The sequence below is a fragment of the Schistocerca piceifrons genome, chromosome 2, assembly GCF_021461385.2.
Source record: "Schistocerca piceifrons isolate TAMUIC-IGC-003096 chromosome 2, iqSchPice1.1, whole genome shotgun sequence".
Taxonomy (NCBI): domain Eukaryota; kingdom Metazoa; phylum Arthropoda; class Insecta; order Orthoptera; family Acrididae; genus Schistocerca; species Schistocerca piceifrons.
The window spans coordinates 864,885,552-864,893,659 of record NC_060139.1 but is presented as its reverse complement, the minus strand read 5'-3'; the positions used below and the strand labels follow the sequence as shown (position 1 = coordinate 864,893,659).

The 8,108-nt window shown below is 46.8% G+C and overlaps 1 pseudogene; it reads right to left on the bottom strand.

The window, feature by feature from the left end:
* Window positions 1-3,723: 3,723 nt before the first annotated feature.
* Window positions 3,724-3,841, bottom strand: LOC124778600 (annotated as a pseudogene).
* Window positions 3,842-8,108: the final 4,267 nt, after the last annotated feature.

Here is an 8,108-nt window from a genome sequence, read left to right as displayed (position 1 = left end):
TACCGCTATGCCGTGTCTAGCTGGGAGTTCTGGGGAAGTGTGATGAGTACGCCGTTGCTCAGTTTGCGCGGGTAGCTTGTCCATTGGAGGGGACAGTTTTTGGCGATTCCATAGGGATTTTGTTCAAAAAATGGTTCAAATGGCTCTGAGCACTATGGGACTCAACTGCTGAGGTCATTAGTCCCCTAGAACTTAGAACTAGTTAAACCTAACTAACCTAAGGACATCACAAACATCCATGCCCGAGGCAGGATTCGAACCTGCGACAGTAGCGGTCTTGCGGTTCCAGACTGCAGCGCCTTTAACCGCACGGCAGGGATTTTGTGTCGAGGAGGAAGAAGAGGAGAGATTTTCGAGGTATTCGGCGGATGTCTACCATAGAGGAAGATATAGCAAGTTCGGCCAAGGTACATTTTACACTCGGCAAATTGGCGGAGGACCAGCCACGGAGGACAGTCTTGGTTCCTTCGGCGCCCCAGCCGTGATTCTCCGTATCTAAAACCTTTACATTTGTATTGTTTGTCGTGTAAATAAAATTTAATGGAATTTTCTTAGGACTCAAATGAGTGGCATCGCACTGCCACTTTTGACACAATGCAAACACATATCCCATTTAAATCATTTTGAAATTCATTTTGATCTTCTGATGACTTTATTAGCTGGTAAACGGTAGTCTAAGATGACTGCTTCCATTGCCTCCTAAATCACAAAACAGCAGAGCACCTATAATAATTCCTTGGGTAACGGTAGATATCACTTCGGTTTCACTAGATGACTTCCCGTCACTTACTGCGTCCTACCTCTCTAACGAGAAATCAAGAATACAGTTGCACAACTGAGATGACATTCCACATGGGCGCAGTAAGATTACAAGCCTGTTTCGAGGCACAGTGTGAAATCCTTTGAAAATCTAGAAGTACATTTATTGAACTACATGAAATAAAATCGTAATAACTTCTGAAAGGTCTGCGTTAGGAGTTCAAACTGCACTGTTGCTCGCGGGGCATGATGGGAATTAGTATTCAGTGTGTGGTTTGGTTTAGCGACGAAGCCCACTTACATTTGGATGCGTTCGTCAATAAGCAAAATCGGCACATTTGGCGGACTGGGGATCCGCATTTCGCGATTGAGTAGTCTCTTCACCCAAAACGGGTGGGTGTGCGGAGTGCAGTGTACAGCCACGGAATAATCGATGCCATATTCTTTGATGGCATGGAGACTGCCGAACGGTACGTGAAGGTTTTGGAAGATGATTTCATCCCCATTATCCAAAGTGACCCTGATTTCCACAAGATGTGGTTCATGCAAGAAGGAGCTCAACCCCATCGAAGCAGAAGAGTGTTTATGTGCTGAAGGAGCACTTAGGGACTCGCATTCTGGCTTTGGGATTCCCAGAGGCCTCTGGCATGGGCCTCGACCGGCCGCCCTATTCTCCGGATCTGAACACGCGCGACTCCTTTTTGTGGGGCTATATTAAAGACAAGGTGTACAGCAATAACCTCAACACCACTGCTGAGCTGAAAACAGCTAGTCAGAATGAGATTTTCACTCTGCAGTGGAGTGTGCGCTGATATGAAACTGTGTGCCGGACCGAGACTCGAACTCGGGACCTTTGCCTTTCGCGGGCAAGTGCTCTACCAACTGAGCTACCGAAGCACGACTCACGCCCCGTCCTCACAGCTTTACTTCTGCCAGTACCTCGTCTCCTACCTTCCAAACTTTAGAGAAGCTAGTCAGAAGTTTGTCTACAAACATCGATATTCCGTCACTTCAGCGGGTCATGCAGAATTTCGCTATTAGTCTGTGCCACATCATCGCCATTGATGGTAGACGTATCATACATGTTATAACCTAAATCTGAATAATTGTAGCGACGTTACATGTTGAATAAAGTGTGTGGACGCCGTCGTTTGTAACTAATTTAGGTTTTTCAATATAGTTCACCCTGAATGATATCGAGTAGAGATCCCCGTTGATAGCACTCACTACATCGTGTAAACAAAGAGCCACTTGTACTTCGCAATTCGACTGGACTTTAACTAAGTGTTGTGTACATAGTTCCGTGTAGTCAGCGCGTACACAACCTTCCCACTAGAGCGCGCCCCGCTAAAGCACAACAGCGCAGGCGCAGCGCTCGTCCGTCTCCGCACTACGAGATGGCGCTGTCTTGGAGACGGACCAAATTCTGCTTCCGCCGATCCGCGTATTAATATGTAACGCAGCCAATGAGATTGCTGCTAACGTAGAACCTTTTCTCCTCGCGGATCACACTCGCGCAGTGATACCGGAACGCTCGAGGTATTATACGAGTGTACAGACCTCCGATTAGTCAGTCTGCGTTAGTCTGCATTTGTCTGTACCAGTCTATAGTCAAGTTTCAGTCTGCGCCTAATAAGATTGTCATATTCCTGTACATAGCCATGAAGAGAAATGAACAGACACTTTGTCAAGTATCAGAGATATGTGAGAATAAGATTAACGTACCAAGACCAAAGGAACTTCAGATTGTTAATTGTGAACAGCATCCAGAATCAAGTTACCTAATGCCTATGTTTTTTATTATTTTAATAAATGTGTGTGAAAATTAATCAAGTTCTGTTTAAAGTGGGCCACCGTCAATCTGCAACTCTAAGCGTGCAAGTGGCATTTCTATCGTCTGACCTAACGGCAGAAGATAAACACGCCACGGTAAGACCACGAGACATATTGCTGACACTCGCCTACTTCGTTAGAGCGACAAGTCAAATAATCTGATGGTGTGTGTACCGAAGGTCTTACAGTACGCACACCACACTAAGTGAAAGGCGAGTGCCTGTTACGCTAAGTGTTAAACCCTCAGCGGTCCTGATAAGCCATTTCAAACAACTATGTTCGCAGCTTTTTCTGGGACAGTAATTTACTAGTTTCATTTAATTGCGAGTTGCTTTTTTAAAGAAGAAAAATATCGTAATCCAGGGACAGTTCCGATGTGAAGTAAACACACCCTCCGGCGACGGTACTTCCCGCAGTCGTACGTGGGGTGCACAGCTGCTGAAAAGTGAAAATCGCTAGAATTTTCTCGTCTGCATTAGCAAGTGATTCGGTTTGCTCTCGCGGCTTAATGTCGTTCGACGCCGTTAGTGATTCGGAAATTTTCCGGTCGACCTGGCTGGAAAGGTTTGGCTAGAGTTGGTTTACTCGAAATTACACCGTCAGTAAACAAGGGCACAGCTAATAGAGCGCGCCAAATCGACTCACCACCAAACTTAATAACGTTTGCACGGGGCGATGGAAGCGAATCAGCAGGGAACAGTGCTGGGCTGTCTACCGTAACTCCCTGCAAAATCACGGGCTAGTTGGAAGTTTTTGTCGCTACATCCTGTTTTTAAAGGGCGAGGTGTTACCTATCGTGTCGATCTTTTCTGCAGTGATTTCGCAATCATACAACGGTCTCATGCGTATCACCAGTATCATTCACAGCGTACATCCATATAATTCTCGGATCTGTGTTTTCTTAAGCTGAATGTGATGTAAAAAGAGCACTCCGTCTTCAGGCCACAAGTGGCCCATCGGGACCATCCGACCGCCTTGTCATCCTCAGCTGAGGATGCGGATGGGAGGATCACGTAATCAGCACATCGCTCTCACGGTCGTCGTCGTGATGGTTTTCTTTGACCGGAGCTGCTACTACTCGGTCGAGTAGCTCCTCAATTAGCAACACGAGGCCGAGTGCACCCCGAAAAATGGCAACAGCGCATGGCGGCCCAGATGGTCACCCATCCAAGTGCCGGTCACGCCCGACAGCGCTTAACTTCGGTGATCCAACGGGAGCCGGTGTATCCACTGCGGCATGGCCGTTGCCTGAACGTGATGTAATGCTGCTTAATGTAAATTCTGCAAGCAGAAGTCCTCTTGTACACAATACCAGCATGTCCCCCTACATGCTGAAGGGCGGCATCTACACTCCTGGAAATGGAAAAAAGAACACATTGACACCGGTGTGTCAGACCCACCATACTTGCTCCGGACACTGCGAGAGGGCTGTACAAGCAATGATCACACGCACGGCACAGCGGACACACCAGGAGCCGCGGTGTTGGCCGTCGAATGGCGCTAGCTGCGCAGCATTTGTGCACCGCCGCCGTCAGTGTCAGCCAGTTTGCCGTGGCATACGGAGCTCCATCGCAGTCTTTAACACTGGTAGCATGCCGCGACAGCGTGGACGTGAACCGTATGTGCAATTGACGGACTTTGAGCGAGGGCGTATAGTGGGCATGCGGGAGGCCGGGTGGACGTACCGCCGAATTGCTCAACACGTGGGGCGTGAGGTCTCCACAGTACATCGATGTTGTCGCCAGTGGTCGGCGGAAGGTGCACGTGCCCGTCGACCTGGGACCGGACTGCAGCGACGCACGGATGCACGCCAAGACCGTAGGATCCTACGCAGTGCCGTAGGGGACCGCACCGCCACTTCCCAGCAAATTAGGGACACTGTTGCTCCTGGGGTATCGGCGAGGACCATTCGCAACCGTCTCCATGAAGCTGGGCTACGGTCCCGCACACCGTTAGGCCGTCTTCCGCTCACGGCCCAACATCGTGCAGCCCGCCTCCAGTGGTGTCGCGACAGGCGTGAATGGAGGGACGAATGGAGACGTGTCGTCTTCAGCGATGAGAGTCGCTTCTGCCTTGGTGCCAATGATGGTCGTATGCGTGTTTGGCGCCGTGCAGGTGAGCGCCACAATCAGGACTGCATACGACCGAGGCACACAGGGCCAACACCCGGCATCATGGTGTGGGAAGCGATCTCCTACACTGGCCGTACACAACTGGTGATCGTCGAGGGGACACTGAACAGTGCACGGTACATCCAAACCGTCAGCGAACCCATCATTCTACCATTCCTAGACCGGCAAGGGAACTTGCTGTTCCAACAGGACAATGCACGTCCGCATGTATCCCGTGCCACCCAACGTTCTCTAGAAGGTGTAAGTCAACTACCCTGGCCAGCAAGATCTCCGGATCTGTCCCCCATTGAGCATGTTTGGGACTGGATGAAGCGTCGTCTCACGCGGTCTGCACGTCCAGCACGAACGCTGGTCCACCTGAGGCGCCAGGTGGAAATGGCATGGCAAGCCGTTCCACAGGACTACATCCAGCATCTCTACGATCGTCTCCATGGGAGAATAGCAGCCTGCATTGCTGCGAAAGGTGGATATACACTGTACTAGTGCCGACATTGTGCATGCTCTGTTGCCTGTGTCTATGTGCCTGTGGTTCTGTCAGTGTGATCATGTGATGTATCTGACCCCAGGAATGTGTCAATAAAGTTTCCCCTTTCTGGGACAATGAATTCACGGTGTTCTTATTTTAATTTCCAGGAGTGTATGTCCTAGACATCAGGCGCTGACGGCACCGCGCACAACTTCTACGTCGTTTGGGATGCCGCGAGCTTCTACGGGGGCACCTCGGAGAGATCAGTTCCACCGTTGACACATGAAACGGGGTTGACGTACCGAAGGAAGAAGTTGAAATAGTGTGTTTCTGGTACTGGTGTACCACAGTTTAGAGCACAGTCCGACCGGCAACAAGACGCGGTTTTCAAACTCGATTTAGTGTTACAATCGGAGCCGATGCGATAAACAGTCACAAACTCTCTCGCAAATTTCAAAGGAAAAGGAGAGTTGCTGACGATGTAATGGGGAATATTGACCCCAGGCAAACTGTAGTTACTCATGAAAATGTCGCCAAAGTTTCTGGAATTATTTAGCAATAGTTGCAGAAATATCTGTTCGAATAATTGCAGCAGGACTGATCTGAAGTGATACTGAAACTGAACCTACACACATCTCACTTCAAAATCAGAAGTCTCCGAGTCATACCTGTATGAGCCATGTGGCAGGCGGATAACTTGGTGAACCCTATTCGCAAAGTGGCTGATAATGAAGGATTTGATCTTGACTACGTCTGATTCACAGATGAAGCGCACTTTCATCTGTATGGAGTCGTGAATAAACAAAACCAGCAATTTTAGAGTTCCGAAATTCTGCATTTGTGTCAAGTGAAACCACTGCATTCTCACAAACTTTACTGTTTGGGCTACAGTATGTAGTAGTGGCATTAGTGGCCCTTTATTCATATCGGAATTGATCACTAATGATCATTAAGTTGCAATTTTGGAACACTTTTTCGCCACACAGGCAGCGTTGGAGTATCGACGAGGGGCCCTACTCTTTACCTTTCCTCCATTTTACCGATCGGTTTAGTACTCGAACGCACCGAACGGTCTTGTTTTCGAAGTAGGGCCACAACATTATTCTGTAAGTAGTGCTGTTTCTCTGGGGGAACGCTGGGCGATGCGTACCCCTAAAATTTGTCGTCGACAAAGTAATATTTTGGAAGAGTGTCAAAGATTTATTTCACGGACGTAAATTTTTTATTTCATTTTTTTCGTGTTGGTAATTGCAATACGGACGATACCTGTGCAGTTTCTGGTGGTAAAAGCGATGTCATGGACTGTTTCAAGCATTTCGAGTCTGCGGCAACCGTACTCGACAACTGAATCGCTGGCATCCAGTTCGACAAGCATGTAGTGCCCTCGCCCGCTAATAGTGGGCGATGGTAGTGCTAAAAGGATAAGGGTACGCTCAAACGCCGAGCTACCGATAGATGTCTCTATGGTCCCGCTACCATGATGGAGAATAAAATTCCAGCATCCCTCCTTCCTCTTCAGAATGCACTGATATGTGTTCCTATATCAACGAGTGAATGTGAACGTGGATTTTCCCAAATGAATCTGATCGTCTCGCCAACGAGAGCTTCATTTCATCTTTCCACAGTCAGCAATCTGATGTTCATAAAGTTGGTTGCTCCTCCACTGATGTTGTTCCTGCCAATGGACTATGTACGCTCTTGGTTCATGAAAGGGAGACATCTTGCTACTGATTGAAAGAGTAAAATAAGAAGGCGTGAAGACTACAGCAGCCATGAACTAAAGTCAGTTTTGAAACTGTTGTAATGCTATTAATGTAAGTTACACTGTAGTTTTATAGTTAATATTCAGCTGTATTAAAAATTGGGTCACTTGAAGCACGGGATACCACCCATCATCTATGCCATTTCGGGAGCCAAACAAGGTGAAGAAAGATTTTTGTACTGTAGTTTCTATTATTGTTGATGATAGGTGTGGATGGTTTTTGTTGTATTGTGTCTTTTGGTGGTGTGGGTGTGGATGGTTTTTGTTGTATTGTGTCTTTTGGTGGTGTTTTATAGGTTAATATTTCCTTGTATTGTTTTGTATGTCGGAGGGTTGATTGGACTCAACTGTTTCATATGAGGTGTATTATAGATCAATTGAAGTGTACCATTTTCTTTTATTGTTCAAGGGTTGATGGGAATCGCATGCTTCATTTGAGGCGATGTTAACTGAATTGTTTGATACAACATTCTCTTGTATGTTTGGGAGTTTCCCGGTATCGCCTGCTTCATTTGAGCTAATGCCATACGCGTTTCGCTTCTTGTATTAGTGAAGATGATCCACAAATAAAAGAAGCGAAACACGTGTGGCAATAAACAAACTGCTTTCAATAAGTTGCATACACGGAACACATCTCCACAAACCAGACTTTTTTTTTCAGAGAGTGACAAAGAATAACATGCATAGAATGTGGTTGTAACTCGCTCCTACAGATCAAAATGATGAAGCAGTCTACTTCCCTATATGATACATCAACAATTTGGTTCATAAAAACAAAATTTAAGAAATGCATTTTCGAGAGCGTGTGGCGAGTGAAGCTATAGAATTTCGTTGTAGTTTATAAAAAGCATCCAATGGATGAAAACGTTTCATATATGGCGATATAGTCTGAAAACATCACGGTGGGAATCTTTGATCTCTGTTTAATGTTGTTAACCATTCACTCGCAGTTAAATACTTGTGAGAAGCTAATGTATAAAGACGAGTTTCATTTGCAGTAGTTTGAGTTGTGATCTTAGGGTACTGTCTGACCACACACTCGGAAATACTCATTACTGAGAAAGCGCGCTCTTACGTGTGAATAATAATGATTATTTCAGGAAAACGCTTAACGTTGATGATTAACGAAGTCTCAGAATGTGTTACAAACACGAAG